Here is a 17293-nt window from a genome sequence, read left to right on the forward strand (position 1 = left end):
CGTCCAATTGGATTACACCGTGCTCGCTCTTTTTTATCCAGTGAATTAGCCAGTGTGTTTACTCACGCTGCCCTTGTTTTGTATTTTCCAAGCTGAATCAAGCAGGCATCCATGTCTGACTGCTGAGGTGTTTATGGTCCAGTGTTTGCCGTGCGGTGAGATAGGTAAACTATCTGTCGTTTCTGCTTCTGTCCGGTAATTTGATGAATGAATGATCTGAGTTCGTAATTGAGAGATTAGTTTTTTGCAGAGCTCCATTTGTTCGTGAATTGATGAAGTTGAGACTGTCACATTTCGGCGTTCGGGGCGGGGTGTCACATCTCAATGAACAGACAAGATTTTAATGGCTGGTGCACAGCTATGTGTTAGGATGTGGTGACGTAGGAAGGGCAAGTGTGAGCTCCCACTGCAGGATGTTCTCCCTGGAAAGAGGGTTAGTAGGCTCCAGGGAGAGCTCCACACCACATTCGCCTTTCTGACCAAAGCCACAAGCTCAGCTAAAATGCCAAAGCAGCCAAGAGAAACTGTGTGTCCAGGCCCCGTGAGTGGCTGGGAGGAATTGGTTGCCTACACGTAGTAACAAGTCAGTAGGAATCTGTTAATGAGTAATCTCCTTCTAAAAATAGGAGCTTACTTTCAGTAATCATTTTTTGGAAGACCTTAAAACACGAATTGATGACATCAATTAATATTAGCATCTCCTTGGATTTAACAAAAGAAAGCAGTAGGAAAGGGCCAACCAGATAAGTGCCTGCTGGGTGTCAAGCTCTGTGTAACCGAGAAGGGGTCGAATCCAGCCTGGCGTGCATCTTACTACAGAGGTGACATTTATACTGGGCTTTGAGGGTTGACCAGAAAAAGATCCAAAGAAGTTGTGTTCAAAGGTATGCTTATTTGAAAAGTGGTGACAGAGGGACACATTTGTAAGGTGTGGCCATGGAGGGGTGGAGAGAGAGAGCAGAATCTGGAAAATGGAGCAAGCGTCAGAGAGGAAGGGCCTGGAACAGCCAGGTAAGGGGTTGAGACTCTGTGCAGGAGAGCTAGAGGATGCCAGCCCCAGCGGCCACAGGGGTGGTAAATGGAGCTGGCCTGGCTCATGGCGTCAGCTGGGACTGCGGCAGTGGAGTGTGTGTGCCCCGCCTGGGAGGGCAGTAGCTACTCGGGTCCCTTCAGTTTTTACCATCTGGGAATGGGGCCCGGTTGCCACTGTCTTCTGAGATTACAAGAGAGATCAGAATTGTGGCTATTCATATGAAATTTCACAACTGCTGAAACCCCGTGAGGACAGATGGGGTCATCTGGCAGCCCGTCTGCTGGGTCTGTTAGGTTTCAGGGAGGCTGATCAAGTCAGGGTCCTGCTTTGGAGAGATGCCCGCCACTGCGGCGAGAAGGCTCACCTGGAGGGTGTGAGCTGCAGGTGGGTCCAAGTAGGAGATCATGGCATTTTTCCAGAGCAGGAAGGGGAGAAGGGAGGTGACAGGTGTAAGTAAGGAGGACTGGGTGCCTTAAAGGCAGGGCACCTTGCATCTCCCGGTACCAGCTTTCCAGTGGGCATACAGGTGAAGTCAGCTGGGCAGACAGGTGAAATCAGGTGAAGTCAGGTGAACATAGAGATGGACTGAGGTGAACAAATAGGTGAAGTCAGGTGGGCATATAGATATACTTAGGTGGCATACAGGTGAAGTCAGGTGGCATAAGATGAGTTCGGGGGGCATATGGATGAAGTAGGATGGGCAGACAGCTGAAGTCAGGTGAGCATATAGACACACTTAGGTGGCATACAGGTGAAGTCAGGTGGCATAAGATGAATTCAGGGGGGCATATGGATGAAGTAGGAGGGGCAGACAGGTGAAGTCAGGTGAGCAGACAAATGAAGGGGCACTTGATTGAAAGTACTCTGAAAGGTTTACACTGAACTGCCAGCAGCTCACGTTCACGCCTGTGAATCACGACCAAATTATCTATCACAGTTACTTCCAGTTAACTTGTCCTGCTCAGCTCCAGCCGGTTGAGGAGTTTTCTTAATTTTCACTGTATGCTCAAGGGAGTGTTTAGTCCCCGTGCCTCTGAAGTGTGTCAAAGGCAAACAGAGCCGAGAGTGAGTGCTGGGTGCCTCAGAGCCGGCCAGACCAGCTGGGCTCCGGTTCCAGCTCCGTGACTGGCCGGTGACCTTGGCCAAGACACATAACCTCTGTGGGACGGACTTACTTTCACCATCTATAAAGTGGACGAAGTGGAGTATTTGGCCTCAAAGCTTCCCCCAGTCCTGGAATCGTGCTCGGTTTCATACTTCCTGGAAAAGGTTAATGATTTAAACCTCACATTTCTATTGACTGCATATAAGCCCATCTCATGGAGCCCGACCAAGCCCAAGTAGCCCCCTCTTGGCTCCAACACGAATCCACCAACCTCTCAGACCCACACCACACGGGGCTTCCCAGATCCTAGACGACATCCCTCAGTGAGGAATTCCCATCTTTCTTTACTTTTCGCATCCATGAATAATGAGGCATGAGTGATTTTAAAGTTTACTTGTATCATTATAATTATTTTTAAATTCTATAATAGTCACCACCTGCTGAGTCCCTACAAAATTCCTAGGTCACATCTACACCTACACCCATATAAGATAAGAACTTATTTTCCCCGTGTAGCAGTACATGGGGGAGCCAGGATTAAGACACGAGGCTTGGTTCTTTTAAACTCCTCAAGCTCTCCTGAACCCTACTCATCTTTTAGGACTCCCTCAAGTATCCTTGAGGCTACAGGGCCAGTAAGAAATGAGCCAGGCTTCTCGTTACATCTTCTGCATCACCTTGGCTCTCAGTAGAATGCACTTGGAGAGCTCTTGTTCTGCCCTGGGCCTTGTGTGAAGCATTGAATATGTGGAGGTGAATGAGGCATGGCCTGTCTTAGGGAGCTCACCTTCTAGTCAGGGAGACAAACCGATGCATGTTCTGGGACTCCCAGAACATGGAGACACAAAGTACCAGGGGAGCTTAGATAAAGATCCCTTCCGCCTGGAGGGACCCAGGAAGGCTTCCTGGAAGAGGAGGCAGCTGTGCTCATAGTAAGATTTGGGCGTGATTTTTTCATGCAGTTAGATGTATGTGCATATGAAGGTATGTAAATGGGTGTTGTTAAACCAGTGTACCCTGGTGGCTGGGCTTCCAAAACCCAGGCTTAATACAAACTCTTCCAATTTATGGCAGGTAGGTTTAACTTGTCACTTCCTATGCAAATCGACAAGCAGTCCTTTTTTTCAGCTGATAGAAATTGCTTTGCGTATTTACCCACTTCTTTACAAAATTATTTCTTGATCTTTTAAATTTCTCCCACGGAAAATCTCAAGGGTGGAACCGATCATCTCTAACATCTACCTGTTTGGGAGCTATTTGGGGCATCAGTGAATGTCCCCGCATAATGGTGGGGCTTGGGGAGATGGGGGAAGAGTTGGAACAGTGTCTGGGGCAGGAACCAAGCGTGACAAGATCACGAATCCCAAACACCTGAGGAGGGTGGATTTCTTGCGTCGTGCAGAAGTTAGAGACCTGTGGGCCAGTTTTAGGAGGTGCAGGACAGTGGGAGGCCATTCTCAAATGTCACTATTACCTATGTGCTGGGCTGTATATTCTTTGCTTTATACACAAATCCTTACAACAGCCTTACAAGGAAGACCTATCATCCTTTTACAGATGAGGAAACTGAGGCTCAGAGAAGAGATTTGCCCAAGTTTATCCAGCGAGAGAGGGTGGACCCGAGACTTGAACCCAGATCTAACACCAAAGTCTTTTGGTCTTCCCGTGTCCTTAATTTTTTTAAAAAAGTTACAATAAGAATTTTTTAAGGAAAAAGACATTTAAAAAGCATTGTACAGAAATATAACAAATTTAATACAGATTTTAATAAACATATGAAAAGATGTTCAGCCTCTTAATGAAAAGCAAACCAAACAGCTGATGCCCTTTTTTTTTTTTTTAGTTCTTACGTTGGTAAAAAACTGAGGTACCACCAATGATAATATCCCTTTTGACCAGGATATAAGGAAATAGGAGTTCTGGCAGTATGTGCTTCTCCTCACCTTACTGTTATGTTTAAAACAGAATGTTAAACCAAAGTCGGTGATCTTTCAATCAAAGAGCATAGCAGACTCTGTCCTAAAGAAGAAACAAGGCATCTGTCGTCTTCTTGGCTGGCATGACATCTGGGGCACAGAAGCGCTTGCTGTGAGGGGGAGCCTGCCTAACGGTGGCTGGACCTGGTCATTTGAGGCCCATCAAACCTCCCCAGCCAGGGCCAGGAGCGCCATGCTGACCAGTGCTTGGGCCTGCCCTGGGCTCTGTCCATGGTGCTGACCCAGCTAAGCCTCTACGCCACTTGGTTGGTGCCCTTAGGAGCCCCAGCCAGGTCCTCCTGTGCTGAGCATGGACTCCTGCTGCCAGAAACCTACCCTGAACCGGAGTCCTGCACGTCGCTTGCTTACTGAAGACAACTCAAACACTGAAAATAGTATTATACCTGTAAATCCACCACCTAGAGGTGGTCTCTTGTAATATTTTGATATATTTCCTTCTTGTCTTTTTTCTAGGAATCTTTAGTATGTCATTGAGACACTTTTATACTCTGAATTTTCATCATATGAGTTTTTCCCCATATTATTAAGAATGCTTTATAAGCATCCTTTTAACGGCTTCAAAATAGTCTGTGATTTAGATAATGATGATGTAGCCATTTTTACAGTTAGCTGCCATTTACTGGAGACATTTTATGTTCTCAGCATGACCTTAAGGTATTTACAAACATTAATTCTAATACACAGAAGAACTTTGAAGTGAAAGTGTTATTATTCCCAACTTTACAGATCGTGAAACTGAAGCTCAGAGAGGGTAAGTAAATTGCCCTAGATCACACAGCTCAGTAAGGGGCAGAGATGGTTTTGAATCAGTAGGTGTCTGATGACAAAGGCCATGACCTTGCCATTGCACCACACTGCCTTCAGCAATCCTTTACATAAAATGGTTAAATCAACCATGCATATATATGATAATTCACTTACCCATCACTGGGTAGTTGGACATCTAGATGGCTTTGTGTTGTCACATAGAATATTGTTAAAGATGAAAGGATCACAGAAGTTTGAGATTTGGAGACCCCGTGGCATGATTGATGTCTTTCCACTTCCCCCTCTATGGGTATGCCACGTCCAGCAAGAGAGTGTGCAGGCCCTGCTTGAATGCCCCCTTCCCACTGAACCTGCTGCCTGGACCAGTCAGTTCCATTAGCAGCTACAGCTGTGGTTTTAGCCTAGAAGCAGTCGGAGTGGTCCATTCGATCACGGCCACCCACACCCTACTTCACTGCCCTTCCTATGCATGGGCTCCCCTCAGGTCAGGTCCCCGCCCACCCTGGGCTCATCCATTGAACATGGGGCTGTAGCTTCCCAGCACCTGGCACAGAGCAGATGCTCGATACACACTTGTTGACGTGAACACAATTGGCTCCGTGTTCCTGAGAACCTTGGCAGAGTTAACCCAGCTCCAGGGAATTGCCCAGAAGCACCTCTGCCTGGGACAACAGGCAGATCAAGAACGGGTCAGCCTGACACAGCAGCTGCCCTGGGCGAAGATGCAGGGGTTGTGGAAGGGCCCAGCACACCTGCCTGTCACCATGCTGCCCCCACCTCAGGTGTGTCCGAGGGTTTGAAATGATTCCCAAGTGTCGAGTCTTCCTTTCCTTCTGATGTGAGGGGCGCCACTGGAGAGCTTGCTTTCGGGAGCGGGCAGGCAACATAGTGGTTTGCTCTGGATAAGACATTATTATGAATTCCAACCCCTCTCTCCACTCTCTAGAGGACTTAACTTAAACAGGTTAAAACCTGGACTCGATTCGCACACGTCACCCGCCATGTAAGAGCAAAGCAGAGCTACACCCTGGGCGTCACGCTCAGCCCAGGGGTCCTTGTCCCCTTGAGGCTCATATGTGGTCAGTTTCATCACCAGCCTCGGTACAGTGCAGAGAGCACAGGGTCTGGGGCCAGGAGACCCAGATTCCGCCTCTGATGTGCTGTGTCTTACGTGCAGCCCCGATGTCTCGATGTCCTCACTTGTTCATTTGTAAAATAGGATTCGTAAGACCTGCTCCAGAGACAGATGCTTGGCGGACTGACACAGTGTCTGTGGCCATGCTTTGCAGACTCTAACGTACAAGTGTTTGTATTACAGCAGTGTCTTCGTCTTCTTCCTTCACAATCCACACGCTGGCTCCTAACATGGTGTCTGTCCCATGGCAGGCGTTCCGGAAATGCCAGTGGAATAAACCGTTATTAGTAGTAGTAACAAATCATTGTCGCTGATGAGGAGTAGGAATTCCTTCTTATCAGTGACAAGAGAACGGGAAGTCCAGTGGCCTCTGAGTTGGGCATGGAGGGAGCATGGATAAAGTGGAGTTAGGAATCTGGAAGCACCATCTCCCGACCCTACAGCTAGGTCTGTGTCCAACACCCGTCATGCTTTGGAAACGGAGAGTACATTTCAGAAAAAGATGCTTCCACGCCACGGCAGGCTGGAAGAGAGATGCTTAACAGACATTTAGCCCCAGTCAGGAACTTAGATGCTCCCGTGTCAGCCCTCACCTTAGGGGAGGCACGCTGAGGTCTGGAGAACATAAGGGACTTGCTCAAGGTCGTACAGTGACAGAAATGAGGATAATTCAGGTTCTGGGGGTAACAAGTCGGTCCCTCTGCCGCTCCTACCGCAGGGAATGAGGCTGCCTCCATGGCCACAAAAAGTGCCAGTGAGATCACGTGCCTATCTCCCCTCCCCAACCCAGGGCCGAAACCACGAAACCACAGCTGGGCTCCACTGGAGGGAGTGAATCCAAGCCTGGGTAGGTTTGCAGGCAGAGTTCCGAGAGCGTCATAGTTGTGCAGCCCTCAATAGAGTGTACGTGAGGTTTCCAAACTGAAATAAACGCTGCCGCCACCCAGTTGAACTGAGAATGTCAATGTCATTTGCCTGATGATGTGGACTCTGTTTGCAGCCTTCGATGCCAGGCGCTAAGGGATGTCAAAATAAGGAAAGCACGTTGCAAAACGCAAAGCGAGGTGCACCCGTGTCGTCAGTATCTCGTGATTCTTGGTGCCACTTTGTTTCTCCACATCCCCACACTGAGGGAGAGAGAAGTGACATCATTCTCGTCCGATATGTCATAGGTCCTCAAAATTGCTTTGTTGGATGCACAAGAAGATCAGGGAGAGGAAAGCAAAGATCTGAGAGTATGAAAGTGAAGAATGTAATTTCCCCCTTCGGGCCATATTTTCCACAGCAGAAAACGGACGTAATGGGCTGTGGAGGCTCTTGCATCTCCCTGATGTGGGGTCGTGGCTTCTCTGAGGAAGATGGAGGGTTTGGCTGAACTTTCACCCCTAATGGGGTCGCACTCCTGCAGCAGCCGTCGGACTTCAAAGGAAGGGTTTGGACCAGCTCATGGGAGGGGAGCGCTGGTCACAGAAGCAGCCAGAGAAGGCAAACCCTCATGGGCAGCGCTCCTCCCCACATCAGGCAAATCACTTCCCCCATCTTTCTGTGTGTCTCTTGTGTCCCGGCGCGGCTGAAACTCCAGAACAGATAACTGCACTATCACGGGACCCCGGGGGTTGCAGACACAATCTTCAGATGACGGTCATTGAATTATTCCTTTTTCATCATACATCTTTGCATTCGAGAATTACTTGCAGCATTTTCAGTGTTTTGTAATTGTATTTGTTACCATCGTGAAGGCAGCCGTATAGGTGAATGGCTTTTCACAGTGGTTTTTATTCCAGTCCCTCCCACTCTGGAGGTAGTTGTGAATCACCTTTGGATTGGCTGGAATTCATCCTGAAGACTGTGTCAGGATGAGTGTGCGGGTCGTGCCGAGATAAGGCACATTGACAGCAATGGTGACAAAGTCAGGTTCTGATTTTGTGGGTTGGCCGTGCATTCTGGGAGTTTCTTTTATTGACTCCACTGAATGACAACTTGTGAATATAGATTTTTTTTAAAATGTAGAAGATATAGCTCTGTTTTAATATAAATTTACTTATTTATTTTCTTTTTTGGCTGCGTTGGGTCTTCATTGCTGCGCGCGGGCTCTAGAACGCAGGTCCAGTAGTTGTGGCGCACGGGCTTAGTTGCTCCACGGCATGTGGGATCTTCCCGGACCAAGGCTCGAACCCGTGTCCCCTGCATTGGCAGGCGGATTCTTAACCACTGCACCACCAGGGAAGCCCCCAATATAGATTTTTGAGTCACCCCTCTTGTCCCAAGCATCCAAAGGGGGTGCTCGGCTTGCTTGATTCTTAGCATTGTAGAGGCGCCTTTCACCAATCTGATTGTTCATTTATTTTGTCAGATGTTCCCCCTCCTTATGGTTAAATGTCTTCATTCACAAGGATGGGTCTGACCTTTGCTTCCTCTCTTTGTCCTGGCTGAGCTGAACTGAGCTGCTTCGATCTGTAAGATTCCTTCTTTGCCTTTGGTGATCTCTCCTTTACAATTGTTCTCGCTGCTCAGGAACACTTACGATTTTGAGGATGGATCCCCGGCTCTAATCTTTAAGGCCACTTTTCTCTCCTGTTAATTTTATTTGTCTGTCTTCTTCTGCTACCTTCTGGGAGAGTTTCACAAGCATTTCTGAATATCCCTGATTCTTTTCCGACATCTACCTTCCCTGCCTGCCCCCCTTGACAACTTAAATCCCACTCTTACCCTGAGGTTTTCCTTTCAGTCTCCTCTTTCTGAAAGCCCGTTATGTTCTCACATCCTCCTGAGGATGCCAGCTGGAAGTTTCCTTACATGTTACCCAGGTTTTGGAGGTAAGTCCTTTTCAGAGAGAATGTCTTTCTCTGAATTTTCAGGATAATGTTCCTTTAACTCGGCTGTGGCATTCTTTCACAAGCGCCATGCTAGTTTTTCCTTCTATTTTTCTATTTACCCATCTTTGACAAAGGAGAACCTTACCCATAGCAGAAGGGAGGTGCGGATTTGCTCAGCCCCACCCGCCATCCACTTGGGTCTGAGCCACTCGGGTCCTCGGGGCCCTGTCAGGGAGTTTCAGCATTTGCAGCCTTGTTCCGTGTGCTCCGTGGCACCTACAGTTCCGCTGGCCGAGGTCATCTCTCCTTGATGTGTGTCCCCCTCTCTGGTCTTGGAGAATTCACGAGAAGTTACAGACCCAGCGTGCCCTGCCCCTACGGTGACATCTGCCTCTTGCCAGGATGCAAAGGGCCCCTTACCAGAGCCCCCGGCTCCTGTCACCTGCTCCTGGAGAGCTTTTGTCACCCAGGAGATTTAGCAAGAGAGAGTCTGATGGGAGGGTCTGGGGCAGCGCTCGAGCCACGTCAAAACGGCCCCTGCCGTTCCTGACGGGGATGAATTGGAAAGGCTGGAGTGTTCCGAGGCCCCGTCTGTGCACAGGCTCTGAGATCCGCCCACAGAGCACAGCAGCCAAGCCCCCGACGCTGAAGATAACACTGGGGCCTTGGAGCTGGCAAGGCGGGCCGTCTTCTTGATCCCATTTCTCCATAAAGAGATGCAGCCTCGGAGACGGTCACACCTACACAAGTGGCCAGCCAGGGGCTGGAAGCCAAGAGTATCCAATTCTTGATCCTTGCTCTTTTCCTGCCAAAAAAGAAGGAAAAATACGACCAGCATCTCTCCATCTGCCTCGCTCTGCATGTTGTTTTGCGCTGTCCCACAGGTAATTAATTGCAGGCAATTAACAAGTCCCTAAGCTTTCCTTTCCACATAACATGCTCCCGTCACAACAGCAAGGACGAGGATGGGGAGACTGGGGGACAGCGGCTCCCACCGACAGCCAGGAAGCTTATCTGCCAGTACCTGAGCTCAAGCGGTGTTCAAGATGCAGCAATGGGCTCGTTTTCTGTGGACTTCTGCTGTGATTCCCGTGGTGGCCATCAGTACTCACGGGGTGGGGGAAGGCTGGACCTCAGGAAGCCCTGGTCCCACAGGGTTAGGGCTATGCAGTGGAGAGTCAAGGACGGCGTGCGCCAGACAGGTTCGTGTGAGCTCTGGCTCTGCTGTGTGACCTTGGGCAAGTCACTTCACCTCTCTGTGCCTCAGTTTCCTCGTCTGTAAAATGAGGATGATGACGGTTGCTTCTTCCCAGTGTTGTGATGGGAATTATATTGGCTAATCCCTTAGAACAAAGCTCAAACACCTCCAGTACTGCATGTATAAAGACCAGTATTATTAGGAGTAATCATTTCTTACAACCCAATGCAAGGGCAGAAATCTCTTCCCCAGCTCTGCTGGGCGTGTAGTAGGGCCTCCCTCACCCTCCTCACATGCCCCCATCTTTCTCCCAGAGGGAAAGGAACCACGGACACCCCACCCCCAGTCCTCCACTGGCTGCTCGGCTGACATCCCCAAAGCCGGCCAGGCCATGCTCAGAGCTAAAAATAATAAAAAACAGCAAGTGACACTCAGCCCTCAGAGGCAAGCAAGAAGTGCTCAGAGATTCAGACCCCACTCCTTCCTCTAGATCTCGGGAGGGATGAAAGATGCAATTAAAGGCAGCTGAGTGGTTTGTCTAGAGTCCCAAGTGAGCGGATTTGAGGTCCCTTTCTCAGAAAAGCATCCTTGACTGTGAAGAGGGACAGCTTGGCAGACCCAGGTCTGTACTGGCTGACGCCAGCGCTGCTCCTGCTGTCCCCTCCCTCCTTTGCAGGTCACCAGTGGATGACAATGTGGCCTGCATCCTGTGCTGGGCACTGCCGTGGAGAAGCGTGGTGCTGGGCTCACCTCACGACACCACGCTTCTCCACGTGGCCGCTTCAGAGGGGCTTTATCTCAGCCCCTCTGAAGATAAACACAGGCCAAGTTAAATAGTTGTTCTGAGTCCACACGAGGACTAAAAGTGTCCAGTTGCTTAGAAGCATGTTTCAAAGAATGTTTAAGACCCCAGGAACGTACCTGAGTGAAAAAGCTGGAACCAAAAGTATGCATGTCCGTCTCCTAATTTACCAAAAGTAAGATATGTGTACCAAGAAAAAGACAAAATGCCTCCATATATGAATATATCTCATTTTCATTTTCCACTTTACATTTTTTCTTATATCATCAATAACTAACGTGTCTCTTCTAATTGGAGAGAAAGGACTAGACCTGTATCTCTATCACTCTCTCTGTAATATTCTTGTTTTTTTAATTGAGGTGAAATTCACTTAACATACAATTAACCATTTCAAGTGAACAATTCTGTGGCATTTAGTACATTCTCGGGGTTGTGCAATCACCACTTGTATTTAGTTCCAAGAAATGTTCATCTCCCTGGAAGAACAGTCTGCCCCCAGGAAGCAGCCCCTCCCACCGCCAGCAGCCGGTCGTCTGCTTTCTGTCTCTCTGGATTTGCCTGTTCTGGACCTTGCATAGAAACGGGGTCACAGAATATGTAGCCTTGGGCGTCTGTTTTCTTTCATTTAGCTTCAGGTTTCTGAGCCTCTCCCGTATTGTAGCAAGTGTCACAACTTCACTTCTTGTTATGACCGAGTAATATTCCATTGCACGAATATGCTGCATTTTGTGTATCCACTAAATCCACTGATGGACACGTGGGTTGTTTCACCTTTTGGCTCTTGTGAACGGTGCTGCTCTAAATGTGCATGTATTTGTTTGGTTTTAATTCTTTGGGGATTTATATCTCAGATAAACATTCTTTAATAGTGTTGAAGGTCTATGAATCTCCGTGTGATGCCAGGGGCCTCTGTGATGGATGTCAGTACCTAGGTCCAGTTCTAAACACCCACAGGAGTACATTCAACCCTCAGGGCAGCCCTGCGAGGCAAGGACCACTGTTATCCCCGTCCCAGGAAGAGGAAACTGCGGCCCAGGGATATTGAGTAACTCACCTGAGCTCATTCAACCGATAAATGGCAGAGGGGGATTTGAACCCAGCACGAGGCATCCAGGGCCCATGCTCTTCCCTCCAAAGGCCACTCTGATCTGAATTGGGGACAGATGGCTGGGAGCGACAGAGAAGCAATACCTCAGCCGGAAATGAAGAACAACCCCTTAGCAGCTACAGGTGTTCAGAGATGGGGCGTGCAGTGTCGGGAGGGAGCGAAGGCCCCGTGTCGAGAGGTGTACAAGCAGAGGCCAGGCAACCCCTTGGAACAATGTCGTGGAAATGTGTCTGGTCTTGGGTGGTGGCCGGACGTCCTTCGGCTCTCAGATGTCGGGTCTCCGGATTGTGGTGTTGGTCTGGGTTGGAAGAGGAGGTGGGCTGAGGGTTTCTGGGTTGTGGGTAACTGCCGCCTGCTCAGCTGCTCTGCGACCTTGGGGTGAGCCCGGGTCTCCTCTCTGACGGTGGGGACCATGCTCAAGCAGGTACTTGGTCCATGGGGCGGTGGGTTGGTGAGGCCCAAGGCGGTTGCCTGCAGGGTTTCCATAGCGACCCACTGTGCCTGGAGTCACCCCCCGCCCCCGCCAGGCACCCCGGTCTGGCGCTCACAGCAGGGGAGAAGGTGGGTACCACTTCAGGCTGGCTCCAGCCTGTTTGCCTGTCTCCCCATCACTTTGAAAATAGGAAGCAGCCAGTCAGGGAGACTCTGTCCTGCCACCTCCGCTTCCTGCCCGTGGGGCTATCAGGATGACAGCAGCTCAGCTGGCCCGACCCCTGCCCGGGTTGGCGGGGTCCTCCGAGCAGATCTAACCTGTGCTGGGAGAGTTCCAGTACCCTCTCCCTCGAGTGCCGTGTCTTACGAGCTGGACTGTCCTCAGGGAAACGGAGCAGACATTTTTTTTAAAGAATCAATATGTCATCTCAGTGCCAACCACGAAAAAAGATGAATTGCTTTTCTGTAACCACAGAATGCACTCTATCAGGACTTTAAAACCAGTTTCTTTAACTGTAAAAAGTGGCCCTGAGGATTTGTCACAGCTCCCAGAGACGGAGTTTTCCTGTCTGTCTGACAGCCTGCGATGTCCTCTGTCCTCCATCCGGGGTCCCCAGGGAGAGGAGCGAGCAGGCATGAGAACGGCCGCCCGTCTGGTCTCTCTGCATAAGGAACTGGCTGATTAGTGAGCGTCCTCTGGGGTCAGCAAATCCTTTCTTTTGTTTCAGCAGCCAAGCCGCAATGACGTCCCATCTCTCAAGTGTCATGCCAGAGGCAGCTTGGGGCTGTGAAATGTCTTGGGCGAAGCTGGCCTTGGGTTTCTATAGGTTGATGGAACATGTGGCTGCTGGTTTGTTTTTTATTAGAAGGAAAGGCTGTATTTTAACTTGGACTCTGCGTAGGTGGCCTCTTATACCTGGAAATCTCTCCATGTGTCCTGGGGTCGCTGGGCTCAGGGAGCAGGCCCTGGGGTTCGCTCTGGCTCCTGCACATTTTAGGGTTGATCTGGTCCTAAGGGAGCTGCAGCTGGGAACCCAGTTTGGAATCTGCTGAATGATACCCAGAGGACCAAGGTTTGTCTGTGGTTGAAGACCCCCCTTCTGACTGCACTTCAGGGGACTTGCAAGGGCTTGCCTTGTCCACAGACAGTAGTTGGTGTACAAGTCCTTGTAAAGGCATTTATTTTCCATCTTGGAAAATTGGTGTTAGACGTGCCTTCAGAGAGAAACTAGTCAGGACTCCTGCCTTGGAGGAGAAGGAGCTGGTAGAGAAGACGGACACGTGTCCATTCATCCATCCATGCATCTATCCATCCATCCATCCATCCACAACACAGTGCGGTGAACGCTCAGACAGTGGTGCGGGAAAGATTTCTGTATTATTTTGCTTTCATTTTGTTCTGTTCCTTTTCTCTCCGAGCACAGAGGAGCTGGCTACTAACACAGCCCGGGTTGGGACACTTCACAGAGGACGTGAAAATGAAGTTGCTTCTCTGGGGGGGGCGGGTCACTGGCAATTCAGAGATAAGTGGATAAGCATTGTGGGCCCAGGGAACAGCATGTGCAAAGACACAGAGGACTGAAAGAGTGTAGCCTGTTTGGGAGATGGGGCGCCTCCCAGTGAGCCTAGTGTACTGGCAGGAGCAGGAGGGGTGGGATGAAGCATCCAGCAGGGCAGGGTGAGATTATGAGGGCCCTGAACGCTGTGTCAAAGAGTCTGGGCTCCTCCTGGTCGGAGCCCACAAATTCCATGTGGGAGGCCAGTTAGGCCATTGCAATAGCCCAGGGGTGAAATCTGACATTGACAATGAGGGCGGAGAGGTTGGGAGAGACTTAGGGCATGGAATATTTGTATTGTTGGCTGGCTGTATTAGTAGTAACAACAATAATAGCATGTGGTAATAGGTGACATTTATGGGTGTGACCCTTGGATAAGCACCTTTCTAAGCATCTTGCATATAGTAATCCTCACAGTGACCTAAGCAGTAGTAACTACTATTATCCTCCTCTGACAGATGAGGAAACTGAGGCTCAGAGAGGTTAAGTAATATAGCTGAGGTCACACAGCTGGGAAATGGCAGAGCAGGATTTGAACCCAGATGGTCTGGATTTGTCTGGAGACAAACAGGAAGATTCGGCAGATCTGTGCGTGAACCAGGGTGGGTTGGCGGGGAGAGATGATGGCACTGGAGGAGCCAGGAGACGTGGAGGGAAAGGACTGCAGGACGTTGAGAAAAGGAAGCCGGGAATGGGAGTGGCCGTTTACCACTGTTTCCAGGGTGCATCTCTTCAGCATGAGTAGAACAAGAGAAAGAAACAGCATTAGTGGGGCATGTGTACCCTGCTGGGGAGTCAGCCTTGCTTATTAAGAAACATTAAACCGAAAACACGACCTTCTCCGGCAATTTGTCCCAATATTAAATAATGACTAATTTGAATTTAAGTATGTGGCGGAAAATTACGCTGTGATCCCTTCTTCTGGAAGGGACTTGGGGTGTTTGATTACTCAGTGAGGCATGCATATTCATGGCTGCGCTTTCATCTTGCCAATTGGATTCTCTTTGTTACTTTCTTTTTTTTTCTTTTTTTTTTTTTAATTTTATTTATTTATTTATTTATTTATGGCTGTGTTGGGTCTTCGTTTCTGTGCGAGGGCTTTCTCCAGTTGCGGCAAGCGGGGGCCACTCTTCATCGCGGTGCGCGGGCCTCTCACTGTCGCGGCCTCTCTTGTTGCGGAGCACAGGCTCCAGACGCGCAGGCTCAGTAATTGTGGCTCACGGGCTTAGTTGCTCCGCGGCATGTGGGATCCTCCCAGACCAGGGCTCGAACCCGTGTCCCCTGCATTGGCAGGCAGACTCTCAACCACTGCGCCACCAGGGAAGCCCTCTTTGTTACTTTCTAACTCTAAGGAGGGAAGGGCTTGTGAACAGTCTGGGAGTTCAGGGGCTTGACTCTCCTCACAGGAGCTGGGAGTGGGGCGCTGGGTCCATTGTGAATCATTTTCACATGCTTTATCACATCCAAACACAGTGGATGAGGGAGGTAGGTAAACGTACCCATTTTTGAGATGTGGAAACTGAGGCAGGAGAGAAACTGGCAAAGACACGCTGCTAATAGGGAATGGGGCTGGGCTCAGCATCACCTCATCCTGCGACCCTTTACTGCCCTGGAGACCTCCATTCACTTGTCCGATCCACGGAAGTCACCGAGCTCCCACCAGGGGCACAGGGCAATGGTTGCCTAACGGTGCCCCCAGCATAGCAGGCTCACGGCAAATACCTGCGGAAGTGAGTTGAGTGGAATTGAGCTCTTAGCCTCATGCTCTGCCCACGGGAGAGGTTGCCCTGGATAAACTGGGTCCCACACCCCTTTCCCACCTGACAGTTTATGAGCAGAAAACCAGCCTAAGCATGAGCACAGCTGTTTGGCATTTGGCTTCATATTTACACACTGTTGGTAGAGCCCACTTTGGAAGGCAGAGTCATGGCCCCTCTTTCCTGGAACCTGTACCTGTGTCACCTGACGTGGCAGAAGGATGATCTCAGAGGATCCTGGTGGCCCCATCCTCTCACGCCGGTCCTTAAAAGCAGAGATCGTTTCTGGGCCCGGTTGGAGGGAGACGTGACTTGTAAGAATGGCAGAGCCGGTGTGCATTACTGGATTTGAAGATGGAGGTGGGGGCCATGAGCCAAGAAATACAAGGAATGCAGGTCCCCCTGGGAGCTGGAAAAGGCAAGGAAACGGATTCTCCCCGGAGCTTCTGGAAGGAGCTCAGCCCTGCCCACACCTTGACATTAGCTCAGCGAGACCGTGTTCAACTTCTGACCTTCAGAACCGTAAAATAATAAACGTGTCTTGTCTTAAGCCACTCGGCTTGTGGTCATTTGTCATGGGAGCAATGGAACACTAAGGCATCACTGTATTTCAATGAGTTAACTTTCTTATCTTTGAAATGTAGAGAATATCTTCTTTGCAGCTTGCCGGCAGTTTAAATCCAAAAGTGGTTTTGCAGACATGATGTTAGCGGGGCCGTGTTTTCTGACCCCAGGCCGCTCAGTGATACATCCTGTCCAGAGGCCGGCTCTCCGTCGGGGAGACAAGTTGAAAGAGCCCCCAGGCTCATGGCGGAGAAGCCGGGACTGGACCCAGCCACGCCCTCTCTCTGTCTGCCCTCCCTCTGTCCTTCCAAACGGCTCTCCCACTCCTGCTTCCACTTCCTCTTCCCTCCCTCTTCCAAACCACCTCACGTTTCTTCCCTCCCCTTCTCCCTCCCGCCTCCGCCTTCCTGCGGGTGTGTCCACAGCCTAAGACGTTTCACCAGCCCACAGAGCTGCCATTCCATTTCGCAGCCCAGCCTGGGAGCTGTCTGGAGCTCCTCCAAGACTGGCAGCCCCTCTGCTTCATCTGGTCCGGGGGGGAAATCTCCGGAGGAGCTTCTGGAAGGCTTTTGGTGGGGGGTGGTTTTCGGCACAGCTAGTGAGGCCCAAGTTCAGCCATTAATACAGGAAACTGCAGCCCTGGGCCCGGCAGGAGCGGACACTTGTCCTAACTCGGCGGGCGGGGGGGTTGGAGGGTTGGGGTGGGTTCATGGGGCTGAGCCTCCAGCCCCGTCTTTCATAGGTTCCTGCCAGCAGCCCTCTGGAAGCTGGCTCGCGAGGACTGAAGACGGTATTGGGGCAGGCGGTGTTAGATGTGATGCAAATCCTATCCCACCCAGGCCCTCCCCCACAGGGCTTCCGGAAGCAGCCCCAAGGCCCCGGAATCCCGGGGCAGGCCTGCAGCCCCGCGGGCCTCTGGTCAGGGGTGCCCACCCCACGGACGGGTGGGTGGGTTTCCTACAAACGCCCGCTACCCTCCTCCGGCCGTGTCTACTTTTATCTGGGGCACTCGGATCAGCGGT

General features: G+C 50.4%; 1 protein-coding gene across 1 annotated transcript in view; it reads left to right on the plus strand.

The window, feature by feature from the left end:
* The window catches only part of SORCS2 (sortilin related VPS10 domain containing receptor 2), a 521346-nt gene that overhangs the window by 376207 nt on the left and 127846 nt on the right, over positions 1–17293 (plus strand). The window lies entirely within an intron of this gene.

The sequence above is a fragment of the Balaenoptera acutorostrata genome, chromosome 5 (assembly GCF_949987535.1).
Source record: "Balaenoptera acutorostrata chromosome 5, mBalAcu1.1, whole genome shotgun sequence".
Lineage (NCBI taxonomy): Eukaryota > Metazoa > Chordata > Mammalia > Artiodactyla > Balaenopteridae > Balaenoptera > Balaenoptera acutorostrata.